Below are 16,837 nucleotides of genomic sequence, written 5' to 3' on the forward strand. Positions count from 1 at the left end.
ACTGCACATCCAAGCTGATGCAATCGCTGGTCGTAATATAATGCCTGTGTGTGTGTATATAGCTTTAAGGGTAGTTTCCTGCTTTCTATCAGCAGGTTCCTTTAGGGCGGCCGTATCCGGAGACGGTAGTGCCACCTTTTTTGATAAGCGTGTCAGCGCTTTATCTACCCTAGGGGGTATTTCCCAACGTGACCTATCCTCTGGCGGGAAAGGGTACGCTGCCAATAACCGTTTAGAAATTATTAATTTCTTATCGGGGGAAGTCTACGCTTCCTCACACACCTCATTTAATTCCTCAGATGCAGGAAAAACTACAGGTAGCTTTTTCTCACCAAACATAATACCCTTTTTTGTGGTACCTGGGGTATTATCAGAAATGTGTAAAACATTTTTCATTGCCTCAATCATGTAACGGGTGGACCTATTGGAGGGTACACTAGTCTCATCGTCGTCGACACTGGAGTTGGTATCCGTTTCGACGTCTGTATCTGTCACCTGAGGTAGCGGGCATTTTGAAGCCCCTGATGACATTTGAGACGCTGGAACAGGCACAAGCTGAGTAGCCGGCTGTCCTATGTCGTCAAACCTTTTGTGTAAGGAGTTGACACTGTCACGTAATTCCTTCCATAAGTCCATCCACACAGGTGTCGACCCCGCAGGGGGTGACATCACATTCACAGGCATTTGCTCCGCCTCCACATCATTTTCCTCTTCATACATGTCGACACAGCCGTACCGACACACAGCAGACACGCAGGGAATGCTCTGACAGAGGACAGGACCCCACAAAGCCCTTTGGGGAGACAGAGGGAGAGTATGCTAGCACACACCAGAGCGCTATATACCACAGGGATATCACCTATAAAGAGTGTTTTCCCCTTATAGCTGCATATATATATAATACTGCGCCTAAATTTGTGCCCCCCCCCCCCCCCCCCTCTGTTTTTTACCCTTTCTGTAGTGCAGGACTGCAGGGGAGAGCCAGGGAGCAATCCTTCCAGCGGAGCTGTGAGGGAAAATGGTGCCAGTGTGCTGAGGGAGATGGCTCCGCCCCTTTTTTGGCGGGCTTTCTCCCGCTATTTTAATATATCTGGCAGGGGTTAATATACACCTATATAGCCTCTGGGGTTATATATGGTGTAAGTTTGCCAGCCAAGGTGTTAATATTGCTGCTCAGGGCGCCACCCCCAGCGCCCTGCACCCTCAGTGACCGCAGTGTGTGGTGTGCATGAGGAGCAATGGTGCACAGCTGCAGTGCTGTGCGCTACCTTGGAGAAGACAGAAGTCTTCAGCCGCCGATTTTCCGGACCTTCTTGCTTCTGGCTCTGTAAGGGGGACGGCGGCGCAGCTCCGAGAACGAACGACGAGGTCGGGTCCTGTGTGCGATCCCTCTGGAGCTAATGGTGTCCAGTAGCCTAAGAAGCCCAAGCTAGCTGCAAGCAGGTAGGTTCGCTTCTTCTCCCCTTAGTCCCTCGGTGCAGTGAGCCTGTTGCCAGCAGATCTCACTGTAAAATAAAAAACCTATATATACTTTCTTTCTAGGAGCTCAGGAGAGCCCCTAGTGTGCATCCAGCTCGGCCGAGCACAGATTCTAACTGCGGTCTGGAGGAAGGGAATAGAGGGAGGAGCCAGTGCACACCAGGTAGTCCTAAATCTTTCTTTAGATGTGCCCAGTCTCGTCTATTCCCCATGGACGTTAGAGAAATAGGGGTGACTGTGGTGGAAAAAGATTTGGGGGTGCTCATGGATAATAGGCTTACAGTACACAATGTCAAAATGCTGCAAAAAAGGCAAGTAAAGTGCTCGCATGCATAAAACGGGGCATTGAGACCAAGGACAAGGATGTAATCCTGCCACTGTACAAATCATTGGTACGTCTGTATCTGGCATATTGTGTTCAGTTCTGGGCACCATATTATAAAACAGATATAGGAGAACTAGAAAGGGTTCAAAGGCGGGCTACTAAACTGATTAAATGGTTAGAGACACTGGAGTACGAGGAAAGGCTTCCGTATACAGCGTAGGGAAGGGTTCTTCACGGTAAGGGCAATAAAAATTTGGAACTTCCTGCCGGAGAAGATAGTAATGGCAGACTCTGTAAATGCATTTGAAAACCGATTAGACAAATTTCTAACTGGAAAGAGTATCCAGGGTTATAGCATTTAACACAGTGACATTAATCTGGGAGTGGTAAGAGTCATTGTTGTCAATTGGTACTAAGCATTACATCAGCAGGTACATTATAATATGATCAGCTGATCACAGAATACAGGTTGAACCCAATGGGCATTTTGCCTCTTTTCAACCTCACTAATTATGTAACTATGTGACTATTACCGTATATAGGAGTTTAGCCATATTCAGACGCATAGCAAAAGAAACAACAGTAATAATTATTAGACTCGTATGCATCCGGCACTTATCCAACTATTCATACTCAAAAGGTAGATAGAGACTTAGTGCTGTATTACCCGGCTCAGTAGAGTGGGATACGACGAGACTCACCTCACTTCCAGGACCGATCAATACGTTAGCGACCGCTGAGTGGATCCAGACACTAATAGTGTACACACTCGCCCCGTGAACCTACAGTGAACACAGATGCCCAAGTGAACAAAGCTGCACAAGTCACACAGCTGCCTATGCTGCGACTGGGTCCTTTAAGATACACAGTGTCTCAGATGGAAGCCGAAAATGGTTCATGGGAGGGGTGAGCAGGGGAGCGTCTGTCTCCCCACAGCTGACATCAATCCCAGGGATGGTGGCCTCATACTACCTCTGGAGCCTAGCACGGTGCACCCTAGGTGGCAGCAGCATCAGTGACTGGTAGTCTCCTCCAAAACAGTGCGGCTGTGTCCGTGTTCCCCCTCTAAGCAGAACCGATGCCTTACCTTCTCCCCATGCTCCGGTCACAGCCAAGTAACTTCTGCTGGACTTGCTAGTATATCCGATGCAGACTCCCGCCAAAACAGCGCTGTACATGTGGGTAAGCGTTGTCATGACTCGGCGGGGCATTGTTGGAGCTACTCTCTCTAAGGTAGGTGTAAGACGCTTTTTAGAAAGATCACTCAAGAAAAAGACTATAAAAAAAAAATAAGAAAGCTTATAGCTGCTAAAAACTAGAAGCCCTCTTGACCATGGACTGGCTCCTGCCACACCAAACAAAAACTGATTTGCCTGAGCCAGGAGGTGGACGGGCCCACTGCATGCTGGGAGGCCAAAAGCTTTGACCATTTGGTGCAAATCCACTGTCGCATCATCATATCCCAATGTTATCCTGTGGATAACCTGTGGACCCTGCAGGAGAAAAAACTGTTACAGCAGCTGGGAGAGTTACATGAAATGAGGAGCTGGTGCAGCTGGTTAATGAGCTCGAGGATATCACAGGAACTATACAGCAGCTGCAGCTTAGATGTGGAAAGCTGTGGAGGTGGCTCTCTAGGAGAAGGTAGATCTGATGGTGGGTGAACAAGTGCCAGATGTGGAAGCTTCTAGGTACACATTGGGGATCTGGTGGTGGCTGTGGTCTCTCAGGGTCTGGTCTAGGATTGGCCATCAACTATTCATGATCAGGAATCATTGATGGTTCATATCTGATGATAACTAGTTTTACCATCAAAGGCAGAGAGCCAGGTAGTTATCCGCCATCGATAGTAGCTGTGAAGATACTGGGTTCCAAATCACTCAAGCACAGTGGTAGATGAAAAACCAACAGTGGTTTATTGAACAGAATGGGCTATAAACCGCTCAGCACACCTCTGTAATCCAATTCTACATGACAATTCCCACCACAAACTCCTGACACAATATAATTTCTTAGTCAAGGAGCATAGATTCTCTTTCAGCTCTCTGGTTAGCGCTACTTATACCCCCAGAAGCTTCATATTACATGGAGTGTGTGTGACTTCTTTGTCTAAGGATCTTACAGCATTGGAATACAATACATATTCTAATCAAGGTGATTACATCAGCCAGAGAGCAACCATGTCTGGTCAGCTCACTGTAGGACAATAGGGAGTAAATAAGAAGGGACAATGGTACCTTATATGACGTATCCTTGAGTGTCCACTGTGGTGGTAGTAAACAATAGAAAACCAGGTCTAACATGAATACATTATCCAAAGGGTAACAGATAACGTAACACAATTGCATATATTAACAATATTAAGGTTGATTTAAACACAATATTGGGTGAGCAGTAATGGACATGTTATGGAGAATGAGGAAACAGATGAATGTATAGGGATATGGGGATAAAAAGTACATATTTGACATGAGAAATGAGGCATAGCTATATTGTCACAGACCTCTCATTTCCTCACAGTAGCCATGGGCCAGATGTTATTTCCCATCATTTACAGACTTCTGCGGATGCACCGAGATGATAGGCTGTCAGCCAGTAGCCCTGCTCCGCTCCGGCTCTTACAAATACTGTGCTGTTCCAGCTGGGAATGGGATGCCCCATCCACCTCACTGATGTGACAGGCTCAGCTGTCAGTCATGCAGCCCCACTGCTCCCACTCTCCGTACTCATACATACACGCCTTTCTGGGAGTGTCTCGTCCTGGTTGTCAGTGAGACAGAGTCTCTGGCACAGCTGTGTAATCATGATGTGAGTGTGTGTGCTGAGTAGTGAGTACTGCTAGCAGCAAGTCTCACAGCTTAACTGCAGTGTAGCAGTGTGGTGGGGGTGGAGGGGAGAAGGGGGTTGCTACACCAATGAGTCAAGGAATGGAGTAGTTGGATGGGACTCACACAGCAGGTGGTGAAAAGCTTAAAAATGAGGAGTGGTTGGAAGGGGAAGGAACTGGTAGGTTCAGAAGGGATTAGTGAGGGTAAGGACTCTCAAGGGAAATTGGAGTGGGATCCCACAGGTACCAAACTGGGTAAAGAGCAGCTTTTAGGAAGGAAATAGGTGAGCCAGACCCTGTGGTTGTCCCTTCTTTACCTCATGCGGGGTGGATCTTTGGACTCTCCACTTCCTGGGGAGTCTGGGTTCTTCTTGGCCACTGCAAAAGAAAAGAATTACCAGTGCTGGCTGATTATGTATGATTAATAGGTACTATACATCCGAAAGGCTTAGTGAATTAAAAACCACATTTATTCCACATGTAAAAACACATAAAAAAAAATTAAAAAAATTGGGAAATAAATTATTAAAAGTTAGAATATGCCACAATATGCCTGAGTTGATGATTTAGATGTCCACATCAACGGCTAATGACACTCAGAGGACCAATGTCACTGGAAATGTCCATCACTAGCAGTTCATGTGGACATCTAAATCATCAACACAGGCATATTGTGGCATGTTCTAATTTTTAATAATTTATTTCTCAATGTTATTTTTTTTTGTGTGTGTTTTTACATGTGGAATAACTGTGGTTTTTAATTCACTAAGCCTTTCGGATGTATAGTACCTATTAATCATACATGATCAGCCAGCGCTGGTAATTCTTTTCTTTTGCTGTATATTTATCCACCAGGGGATTTACCACCCCTCTTACCAGCTGCTATTGACAGCGCTGCCCCTCTCTCTCCTTGGCAACTACCTGGTGGTTCTGTGGTCATCTCAGGCCATGAACCTCCCAGATAAACATGACATGGTCATGGAGATGGGCCTGGGCTCTGTGAAGTAGGTGGAACAAGCAAAGTTGTGTCCCTTCTGAAAGGGCAATGGTGGACATTGTGAATGGTGAAGGGAAGGTTTTTGTCGACAAAGAGGGTTATGCCATATATAGCAGAAGCATGGGTCCTCAGCCTATATGATGTGCCACCATTAATGTGGACACTGTCTTGTCCGACCAAGCTTGATTTATGGGCTTTGTCATTTTTTTAAGCAGGATAAAGGCTGAGTTTTTTTATTTCTGCAGTAGACTAGAATAAGCCCAGATAGTCCACTTCCATTATACCACCTGAATGTGACAGTCAGTGACCACCGTGCCATCACTTACCTGTATGCTTACACAAAACAGAATGATGGAACAGTTACAAGGTTTCTTTACATCTTCTGGGGTCCACTCCGAGATTAGACATTATGGCGTAATTGGAAAAAGATAATTTCTGTGCACCACACCCAGCGCAACAAGCAGACAATGGAGGGCGGCCCTAGGGTCAATTACACCAATGTAGATGCCTCTCCCCAGACACCAAAGTTACAAATAAAAAGGATGGATAGGAATAAGATACCACCAGGCGCCACAAATTTGATAAACAGAATAAGATGGGTATACAATACGTCCCTTATGTAGCTACAGTGGAAACACGAAATAATTACCAGATGGTCTGAGAATAACCTCTGCACATCTCACCAGCCAGTCGATCCTGCTTAATAAGGACCAGATTCCTGTTCCCAGCTTCCTGATCCGGGTGGTCGTTGGTGATTTAAGAGCTTGTCTGAGAACTTCTATTGGGTTCTCAGACCATCTGGTAATTATTTCGTGTTTCCACTGTAGCTGTCATCCGTTTTTTATTCTTATTACATGTTTACATCTTGCATGATGTTTATTAAATTTTATACTGTCTGCACATGATGGTATTTTCTGTTTTATATTTCACATGTGAATATATTAATAAATGAGGAGACAAGTCTGGTCATCTGAAATTGAATCCAGCTACATAAGGGACGTATTGTATACCCATCTTATTCTATTTATTAAATTTGTGGCACCCGGTGGTATCTTATTCCTATCCATCCTTTTTATTATGGTGTAATTACTCAGACGGGAATATAAAACAGAATAAAAAATAAAAGCTTTAATGTAATAATTAGATGCAAACAAAACCTTTTATTATGAAATCATACAGAGGAGTATCCGCACCATATAGATGTAACATACAACAAACCACCGCAGATGGAACCCGGGTGACTCTAATGCACATGGTAATGTACAGGGTATATATGGACAGGATCTTGTATCAGAAAACACTCGGCACTCCTGATCAAGATGAGTGTCTGCAACAAGTTAGGCAAACTAGAAGTGAAAACACGTTCCTATGGCCGCCATATTGTCGTGCAGCAATACAGATTGTGGAAACTGGTATTAGACATTCACATTTACACAAAGCACAAGATACAAAATAAACAGCAGAAAAAAGACCTAAGCATTTGGGATGTATTATTTAGGAAGTAAATATACAGATGGGTCCTCCGTTATCTTGGCTGGCTGAGGCATTAGTCGCGATCAGGCATACGCAGCGTACCTGGGCGCAAGGAGGCGCACCTAGTCGTAGGAAGGCACACAGAGCGTTTGGCGTTACCTTTGAGTGTAATACCTAAGATCATCCACCAGATGTCGCTTTTATAAATCACCAATGCCCAAGCGTGTGGTCTCCATTAAAATACAATACTAAACTACAGCGTAAGAACTACTTTACTGGTGCATCTCATTACTCTACATTATGCTACAGTATGTCAAAGTCTATGACAGTATATACAGTACAGGTGCAAATAGTACAGCATATACAGATGCAAATTAACGTGTTACAGATACAGTATGGTCTATTGATGTTAGGGATATGCGAGTGTCCAAATTCCGTAGTATTAAGTATAATGGGGAGAGATAAAAGCTCCTCCCTAAGTTTCTGGATGCCAAATCCCTGTGTGTATAGTTTATACAGATGCAAATGAACGTGTTAAAACACTTGTGTATGCAGACACAACTAATGTGTGAAAGGAATAATGTAGCTCATTGACTTTACAGTATGTACAGTGCACAAAATGAGCGTCCGAGTCCCCTAACGGCATAAACAAACACCAATGGGGAGGAATCGCTCTTGGCAGTACTTTTACACATGAACTTGAGAATCTTCCATGCAGTGCTGTGGGCTAGCGATGAAGGCTCCGGTCTGCCACGCTGAGTACCGGGTTCGATTCCCAAAGTGTCAATTTTTTTTGTGTTCCAGTGACATTCACTTTATTATTTTTTCTGTGTAATCCATTGTAAAACATTCAACAGAAGGGTACACACAGGTTTCACACAAATCGGGGTAAATCTGCAGGAGTGACTCATTCACTATCTAAAATACACAGCGGTAATGAGCACGTATAGGCATACCAGTAAATATAAATTAGTGTATTCTGACGCAACTAACTGTTCGAGCAACACAGTACTGTAGATCGTCGGCGTTAGAGAATCTGTGTTGTACATTATAAGCTGTTCCTGCTAATTAGTACTCTAATAGAAAAAACTGTACAGAGATACTAAGGACAGTGATTTGGCATCCAGGAACTTAGGGAGGAGCTTTTATTTCTCTCCATTATACATAGAAAGATTAAACTTGCCACTCTACGTTACAAGCTGTTCGTGCTATTTAGTACACTACTAGTGTACTAAATAGCACGAAACCCATCACAACAGTTGCCCAGATCAAGAACACTCTCCAGGAGATAGGTGTATATGTGTCAAAGTAAACAATCAAGAGAAGACTTCACAAGAGTGAATATAGAGGGTTCACCACAAGATGTAAACCATTGGTGAGCAATAAAACAGGAAGACCAGATTAGAGTTTGCAAACAACATCTAAAAAAGCCTTTACAGTTCTGGAACAACATCCTGTGGACAGATGAGACAAATATCAACTTGTACCAGAGTGATGGGAAGAAAAGAGTATGGAGAAGGAAAGGAACTGCTCATGATCCAAAACCTACCAGCTCATCAGTGAAGCATGGTGGTGGTAGTGTCATGGCCTGGGCATGTATGGATGCCAATGGAACTGGTTCCCTTGTATTTATTGATAATGTGACTGCTGATAAAAGCAGCAGGATGAATGCTGAAGTGTTTTGGGCAATTTTATCTGCTCATATTCAGTCAAATGCTTCGGAACTCACTGGAAGGTGCTTCACAGTGCAGATGGACAATGACCCGACGCATACTGCGAAAGCAACCAAAGCGTTTTTTTAAGGCAAATAAGTGGAATGTTATGCAATGGCCAAGTCAATCACCTGACCTGAATCCGATTGAGCATGCATTTCACTTCATGAAGACAAAACGGAAGAGAAAATGCCCCAAGAATAAGCAGAAACTGAAGACATTTGCAGTAGAGGCCTGGAATAGCATCACCAGGGATGAAACCCAGCATCTGGTGATGTCTATGCTTTCCAGACTTCAGGCTGTAACTGACAAAAGGATTTGCAACAAAGTATTAAAAAGTAAAAGTTTAATTAAGGATTCTGGAAACAAAGGAAGAAACAAGAGAGCGACTATGGTGTAGTATTTTTCAATCAGTTTTGTCTAGTGATGAGCGGATTCGGTTTTACTCAGATCTCAAAACAGAATCTTATTGGCTATCCAAAACACATGACATCTGTAAGCCAATAAGATGCCGTTTTGAGAACAGAGTAAAACCGAATCCGCTCATCACTAGTTTTGTCACACGCAAGAATATTATAGCGTACGGATTACGGCTTGACACATGGCATATCAGTCCCCCATTCTTTAGTCCAGGTTACTACTGGGATCTAAATGCTGCTAGGAGACACAAAGAATCGCTATATAGCGTAGTATATTTCCGTATCTGGGATTAAATTCAGTTATCACACAAAATTTATATGCGTACCAGATAAATAAATATTTGCATATCAGTATGGATATTGTATCCAGGTCTTCATCTAGGAGATGGTAATCAGATCGCCCTTGGAAAATATGTCAAAGCTCAATTCACGAAACACTGATCCGGGCTGCGACCACATTAAGTAGTAAAGTACTTTTTGTTGAACTGGACGAGCGCACTGATCTACTGATTTACAATATTTGATTTAGGATTGTTTAGTTTGTACCATTACTTTTGGTCCCTTAAAAAGTGGGAGGCACATATAAAAACCTTTTAATTCCTACACCATTCACCTGATTTTGATGTATATACCCTCAAATTAAAGCGGAAAGTCTGCAGTTAAAGCACATCTTGTTTGTTTCATTTCAAATCCATTGTGGTGGTGTATAGAGCCCAAAATATGAGAATTGTGTTGATGTCCCAATATATATGGACCAGACTGTATATTGCATGAAGCATAGGAGATAGGATTGACCCTTGAGGAACATTGCATGACAGTGATAATTATACTCCAGAAGATTTAAATGGTTCCGTGCTTGGGTAATGTCTAATATGTTCAACAAGAGCGGATTTATTTCTCCCACAGCATGAAAACGGCTTCTCACCTGTGAAACCGCTGATGTGTAACAAGACCTGATTTCTGTCTAAAACATTTCACACACTCAGAACATGGAAATGGCTCCTCACCAGTGTGACTTCTCTGATGTGTAACAAGATCTGATTTCTGTGGAAAACATTTCATTCACTCAGAACAGGAATACGGCTTCTCACCTGTGTGACTTCTCTGATGTGTAACAAGATATGATTTCGATGCAAAACATTTCCCACACTCAGAACAGGAATACGGCTTCTCACCTGTGTGACTTCTCTGATGTGTAACAAGATTTGATTTATTTGTAAAAAATTTCCCACACTCAGAACATGGAAATGGCTTCTCACCAGTGTGACTTCTCTGATGTCTAACAAGATCTGATTTATATGTAAAACATTTCCCACACTCAGAACAGGAATACGGCTTCTCACCTGTGTGACTTCTCTGATGTTTAACAAGGGCTGATTTCTGTGTGAAACATTTCCCACACTCAGAACAGGAAAATGGCTTCTCACCTGTGTGACTTCTCTGATGTGTAACAAGATCTGATTTCTGTCTAAAACATTTCCAACAGTTAGAACAGGAATACGGCTTCTCACCTGTGTGACTTCTCTGATGTGTAACAAGATTTGATTTCGATGCAAAACATTTCCCACACTCAGAACAGGAATACGGCTTCTCACCTGTGTGACTTCTTTGATGTGTAACAAGATTTGATTTTTTTGTAAAAAATTTCCCACACTCAGAACATGGAAATGGCTCCTCACCAGTGTGACTTCTCTGATGTGTAACAAGATCTGATTTCTGTGGAAAACATTTCATACACTCAGAACAGGAATACGGCTTCTCACCTGTGTGACTTCTCTGATGTGTAACAAGATATGATTTCGATGCAAAACATTTCCCACACTCAGAACAGGAATACGGCTTCTCACCTGTGTGACTTCTCTGATGTATAAAAAGATCCGATTTCTGTGCAAAACATTTCCCACACTCAGAACAGGAATACGGCTTCTCACCTGTGTGACTTCTCTGATGTGTAACAAGATTTGATTTATTTGTAAAAAATTTCCCACACTCAGAACATGGAAATGGCTTCTCACCAGTGTGACTTCTCTGATGTCTAACAAGATCTGATTTATATGTAAAACATTTCCCACACTCAGAACATGGAAATGGCCTCTCACCTGCCTTAGCTGGCTGATGAGTAATACGGTTTGTGTTCTGTGTAAAACATTTGGCATCTGTAGAACAGGGAAACTCTGTATCTAATCTCAGAGCTGTAATAGAGTGATCAGGAGAACATTTCCCAGGATCAGGGGGATCAGCTGATAGAGCTTGATGTATAATTGGGGTAATGGTATTATCTCCTGGAGAATCCTGTCTACTGTCATTATCTGTTATTTCACAATCCAGGGATAACATTAGATGTACTTCTGAGATATTCCTGCTTGTGGGTCCATCTGCTGGAAATAAAATACATTAATATATAAAATGAGCAGACAAGACCCAGGATGTTACAGGATACAATATATAATTCTATAACTGCCATTTTCTTTTACCTGTAATCATTGCTTTTATGTTTATTAAAAAAACAAAAAAGCTAGGATGCTTAGACTGGATCTTGATCAACATGGAAGGCTCAAGTGGGATTACTAGAGGTGACCTGGACGCTCAAGTGGGATTACTAGAGGTGACACAGACGCTCATATGGGATTACTAGAGGTGACACGGACGCTCATGTGGGATTACTAGAGGTGACGTGGGCGCTCATGTGGGATTACTAGAGGTGACGTGGGCGCTCATGTGGGATAACTAGAGGTGACATGGACGCTCATGTGGGATTATTAGAGGTGACATGGACGCTCATGTGGGATTACTAGGTGGTGACATGGACACTCATGGGGGATTATTAGAGGTGAGATGGACGATCATTTGGGATTACTAGAGGAGACATTGGCGCTCATGTGGGATTATTAGAGGTGACACAGGGACTCATGTGGGATTACTAGAGGTGACATGGATGCTCATGGGGATTATTAGAGGTGACATGGACGCTCATGTGGGATTACTAGGTGACATGGGCACTCATGTGGGATTATTAGAGGTGACATGGACGCTCATGTGGGATTACTAGGAGGTGACATGGACGCTCATGTGGGATTACTAGGTGACATGGGCGCTCATGTGGGATTACTAGAGGTGACACAGGCACTCATGTGGGATTACTAGAGGTGACACGGACGCTCATGTGGGATTACTAGAGGTGACATGGACGCTCATAGGGGATTATTAGAAGTGACATGGACGCTCATGTGGGATTACTAGTAGGTGACATGGACGCTCATGTGGGATTACTAGAGGTGACACGGACGCTCATGTGGGATTACTAGAGGTGACACGGGCGCTCATGTGGGATTACTAGAGGTGACATGGATGCTCTTGGGGGATTACTAGGAGGTGACATGGATGCTCATGGGGGATTATTAGAGGTAACATGGACGCTCATTTGGGATTACTAGAGGTGACATGGGCGCTCATGTGGGATTACTAGAGGTGACGTGGGCGCTCATGTGGGATTGCTAGAGGTGACGTGGGCGCTCATGTGGGATTACTAGGAGGTGACGTGGGCGCTCATGTGGGATTACTAGAGGTGACACGGGCGCTCATGTGGGATTACTAGAGGTGACACGGGCGCTCATGTGGGATTATTAGAGGTGACACGGGCACTCATGTGAGATTACTAGAGGTGACATGGATGCTCATGTGGGATTACTAGAGGTGACATGGACATTGCTATAAAAAAACACCAAAGAAGAGAAAGTGCTGTCCTGTTTGCGCACTAATAAATAATATATAACCTTTATTAAGTACAGTAAAGTATGTAAGATAAATCGTTGAAATATTAAACACAAAGTTAAGTGTATAAAGAGCTGAATAAAGTAATAAATATAAGATTTTACTCACCGATAAATCTATTTCTCGTAGTCCGTAGTGGATGCTGGGACTCCGTAAGGACCATGGGGTATAGCGGCTCCGCAGGAGACTGGGCACATCTAAAGAAAGCTTTAGGACTACCTGGTGTGCACTGGCTCCTTCCACTATGACCCTCCTCCAGACCTCAGTTAGGATACTGTGCCCTGAAGAGCTGACACAATAAGGAAGGATTTTGAATCCCGGGTAAGACTCATATCAGCCACACCAATCACACCGTATAATTCGTTATATTATACCCAGTTAACAGTATGAAATATTAACGGAGCCTCGTAACAGATGGCTCAACAATAACCCTTTAGTTAACAATAACTATATACAAGTATTGCAGACAATCCGCACTTGGGATGGGCGCCCAGCATCCACTACGGACTACGAGAAATAGATTTACCGGTGAGTAAAATCTTATTTTCTCTGACGTCCTAAGTGGATGCTGGGACTTCGTAAGGACCATGATTATACCAAAGCTCCCAAACGGGCGGGAGAGTGCGGATGACACTACAGCACCGAATGAGAGAACTCAAGGTCCTCCTTAGCCAGGGTATCAAATTTGTAGAATTTTGCAAAAGTGTTAGACCCTGACCAAGTAGCAGCTCGGCAAAGTTGTAAAGCCGAGACCCCTCGGGCAGCCGCCCAAGAAGAGCCCACCTTCCTCGTGGAATGGGCTTTTACAGATTTAGGATGCGGCAGTCCAGCCGCAGAATGCGCAAGCTGAATTGTGCTACAGATCCAGCGAGCAATAGTCTGTTTTGAAGCAGGAGTACCCAGCTTGTTGGGTGCATACAGAATAAACAGCGAGTCAGTTTTCCTGACTCCAGCCGTCCTGGAAACATAGATTTTCAAGGCCCTGACTACGTCCAGTAACTTGGAATACTCCAAGTCCCTAGTAGCCGCAGGCACCACATTAGGTTGGTTCAAATGAAAAGCAGATATCACCTTAGGGAGAAACTGAGGACGAGTCCTCAATTCTGCCCTATCCATATGGAAAATCAGATAAGGGCTTCTACATGACAAAGCCGCCAATTCTGACACACGCCTGGCCGAAGCCAAGGCCAACAGCATGACCACTTTCCACGTGAGATATTTCAAATCCACGGTTTTTAGTGGCTCAAACCAATGTGACTTTAGGAAACCCAACACCACGTTGAGATCCCAAGGTGCCACTGGAGGCACAAAAGGGGGCTGAATACGCAGCACTCCTTTAACAAATGACTGAACTTCAGGCAGTGAAGCCAGTTCTTTCTGAAAGAAAATCGACAGAGCCGAGATCTGGACCTTAATGAAACCCATTTTAGGCCCATAGTCACTCCTGACTGTAGAAAGTGAAGAAATCGACCCAGCTGAAATTCCTCTGTTGGGGCCTTCCTGGCCTCACACCAAGCAACATATTTCCACCATATGCGGTGATAATGTTTTGCAGTGACATCTTTCCTGGCTTTAATCAGCGTAGGAATGACTTCCTCCGTAATGCCCTTTTCTTTTAGGATCCGGTGTTCAACCGCCATGCCGTCAAACGCAGACGCGGTAAGTCTTGGAACAGACAGGGCCCCTGCTGCAGCAGGTCCTGTCTGAGCGGCAGAGGCCATGGGTCCTCTGAGATCATTTCTTGAAGTTTCGGATACCAAGCTCTTCTTGGCCAATCCGGAACCACAAGTATAGTCCTTACTCCTCGTCTTCTTATTATTCTCAGTACCCTGGGTATGAGAGGTAGAGGAGGGAACACATAAACCGACTGGTACACTCACGGTGTCACTAGAGCGTCCACAGCTATCGCCTGAGGGTCCCTTGACCTGGCGCAATATCTTTTTAGCTTTTTGTTTAGGCGGGACGCCATCATGTCTACCTGTGGCCTTTCCCAACGGTTTACAATCATTTGGAAAACTTCTGGATGAAGTCCCCACTCTCCCGGGTGGAGGTCGTGCCTGCTGAGGAAGTCTGCTTCCCAGTTGTCCACTCCCGGAATGAACACTGCTGACAGTGCTAACACGTGATTTTCCGCTCATCTGAGAATCTTTGTGGCTTCTGCCATCGCCATCCTGCTTCTTGTGCCGCCCTGTCGGTTTACATGGGTGACCGCCGTGATGTTGTCTGACTGAATCAGTACCGGCTGGTTTTGAAGCAGTGGTCTTGCTTGACTTAGGGCATTGCAAATGGCCCTCAGCTCCAGAACATTTATGTGTAGGGAGATCTCCTGGTTTGACCATAGTCCCTGGAAGTTTCTTCCCTGTGTGACTGCCCCCCAGCCTCGAAGGCTGGCATCCGTGGTCACCAGGACCCAGTCCTGTATGCCGAATCTGCGGCCCTCTTGAAGATGAGCACTCTGCAGCCAACATAATAGAGACACCCTGGTCCTCGGAGACAGGGTTATCAGCCGATGCATCTGAAGATGCGATCCGGACCACTTGTCCAACAGGTCCCACTGAAACGTTCTTGCATGGAACCTGCCGAATGGAATTGCTTCGTATGAAGCTACCATTTTTCCCAGGACTCGCGTGCAGTGATGCACCGACACCTGTTTTGGTTTTAGGAGGCCTCTGACTAGAGATGACAGCTCCTTGGCTTTCTCCTCCGGGAGAAACACTTTTTTCTGGTCTGTGTCCAGAACTATCCCCAAGAACAGTAGGCGTGTGGTAGGAACCAGCTGTGACTTTGGAATGTTTAGAATCCAACCGTGCTGTTGTAGCACTTCCCGAGGTAGTGCTACCCCGACCAACAACTGCACCTTGGACCTCGATTTATCAGGAGATCGTCCAAGTACGGGATAATTAAAACTCCCTTTTTTCGAAGGAGTATCATAATTTCGGCCATTACCTTGGTAAATACCCTCGGTGCTGTGGAGAGACCGAACGGCAGCGTCTGGAATTGGTAATGACAGTCCTGTACCACAAATCTGAGGTACTCCTGGTGAGGATGGTAAATGGGGACATGCAGGTAAGCATCCTTGATGTCCAGAGATACCATGTAATCCCCCACATCCAGGCTTGCAATAACCGCCCTGAGCGATTCCATCTTGAACTTGAATTTTTTTATATATGTGCCCAAGGATTTTAAATTTAAAATGGGTCTCACCGAACCGTCCGGTTTCGGTACCACAAACAGTGTGGAATAGTAACCCCATCCTTGTTGAAGTAGGGGTACCTTGATTATCACCTGCTGAGAATACAGCTTGTGAATTGCCTCTAGCACAGCCTCCCTGCCTGAGGGAGTTGTCGGCAAGGCAGATTTGAGGAAACGGCGGGGGGGATCCACCTGTGAGCGAGCCCGCAGATCGCTGAAATTTTTGAGTCGGCCCCCCACCGTACCTGGCTCCGCCTGTGGAGCCCCACCGTCATGCGGTGGACTTGGAGGAAGCGGGGGAGGACTTTTGCTCCTGGGAACTGGCTGTATGCTGCAGCTTTTTTCCCCTACCTCTGCCTCTGGGCAGAAAGGACGCACCTTTTCTGTACCTGATAATACGGTGCTTTCTTTGGCTGTGAGGGAACATGGAGCAAAAACGTTGACTTCCCAGCTGTTGCTGTGGAAACGAGGTCTGAGAGACCATCCCCGAACAACTCCTCACCCTTATAAGGCAAAACTTCCATGTGCCTTTTAGAATCTGCATCCCCTGTCCACTGCCGAGTCCATAACCCTCTCCTGGCAGAAATGGACATTGCACTTATTTTAGATGCCAGCCGGCAAATATCCCTCTGTGCATCTCTC

At 44.8% G+C, this 16,837-nt stretch overlaps 1 pseudogene; it reads right to left on the reverse strand.

Annotated features, from left to right (window-relative positions):
- Window positions 1–10,143: 10,143 nt before the first annotated feature.
- The window catches only part of LOC134983747 (zinc finger protein 585A-like), an 86,915-nt pseudogene continuing 80,221 nt past the window's right edge, over window positions 10,144–16,837 (reverse strand).

The sequence above is a fragment of the Pseudophryne corroboree genome (genome assembly GCF_028390025.1).
Source record: "Pseudophryne corroboree isolate aPseCor3 chromosome 3 unlocalized genomic scaffold, aPseCor3.hap2 SUPER_3_unloc_23, whole genome shotgun sequence".
NCBI lineage: Eukaryota > Metazoa > Chordata > Amphibia > Anura > Myobatrachidae > Pseudophryne > Pseudophryne corroboree.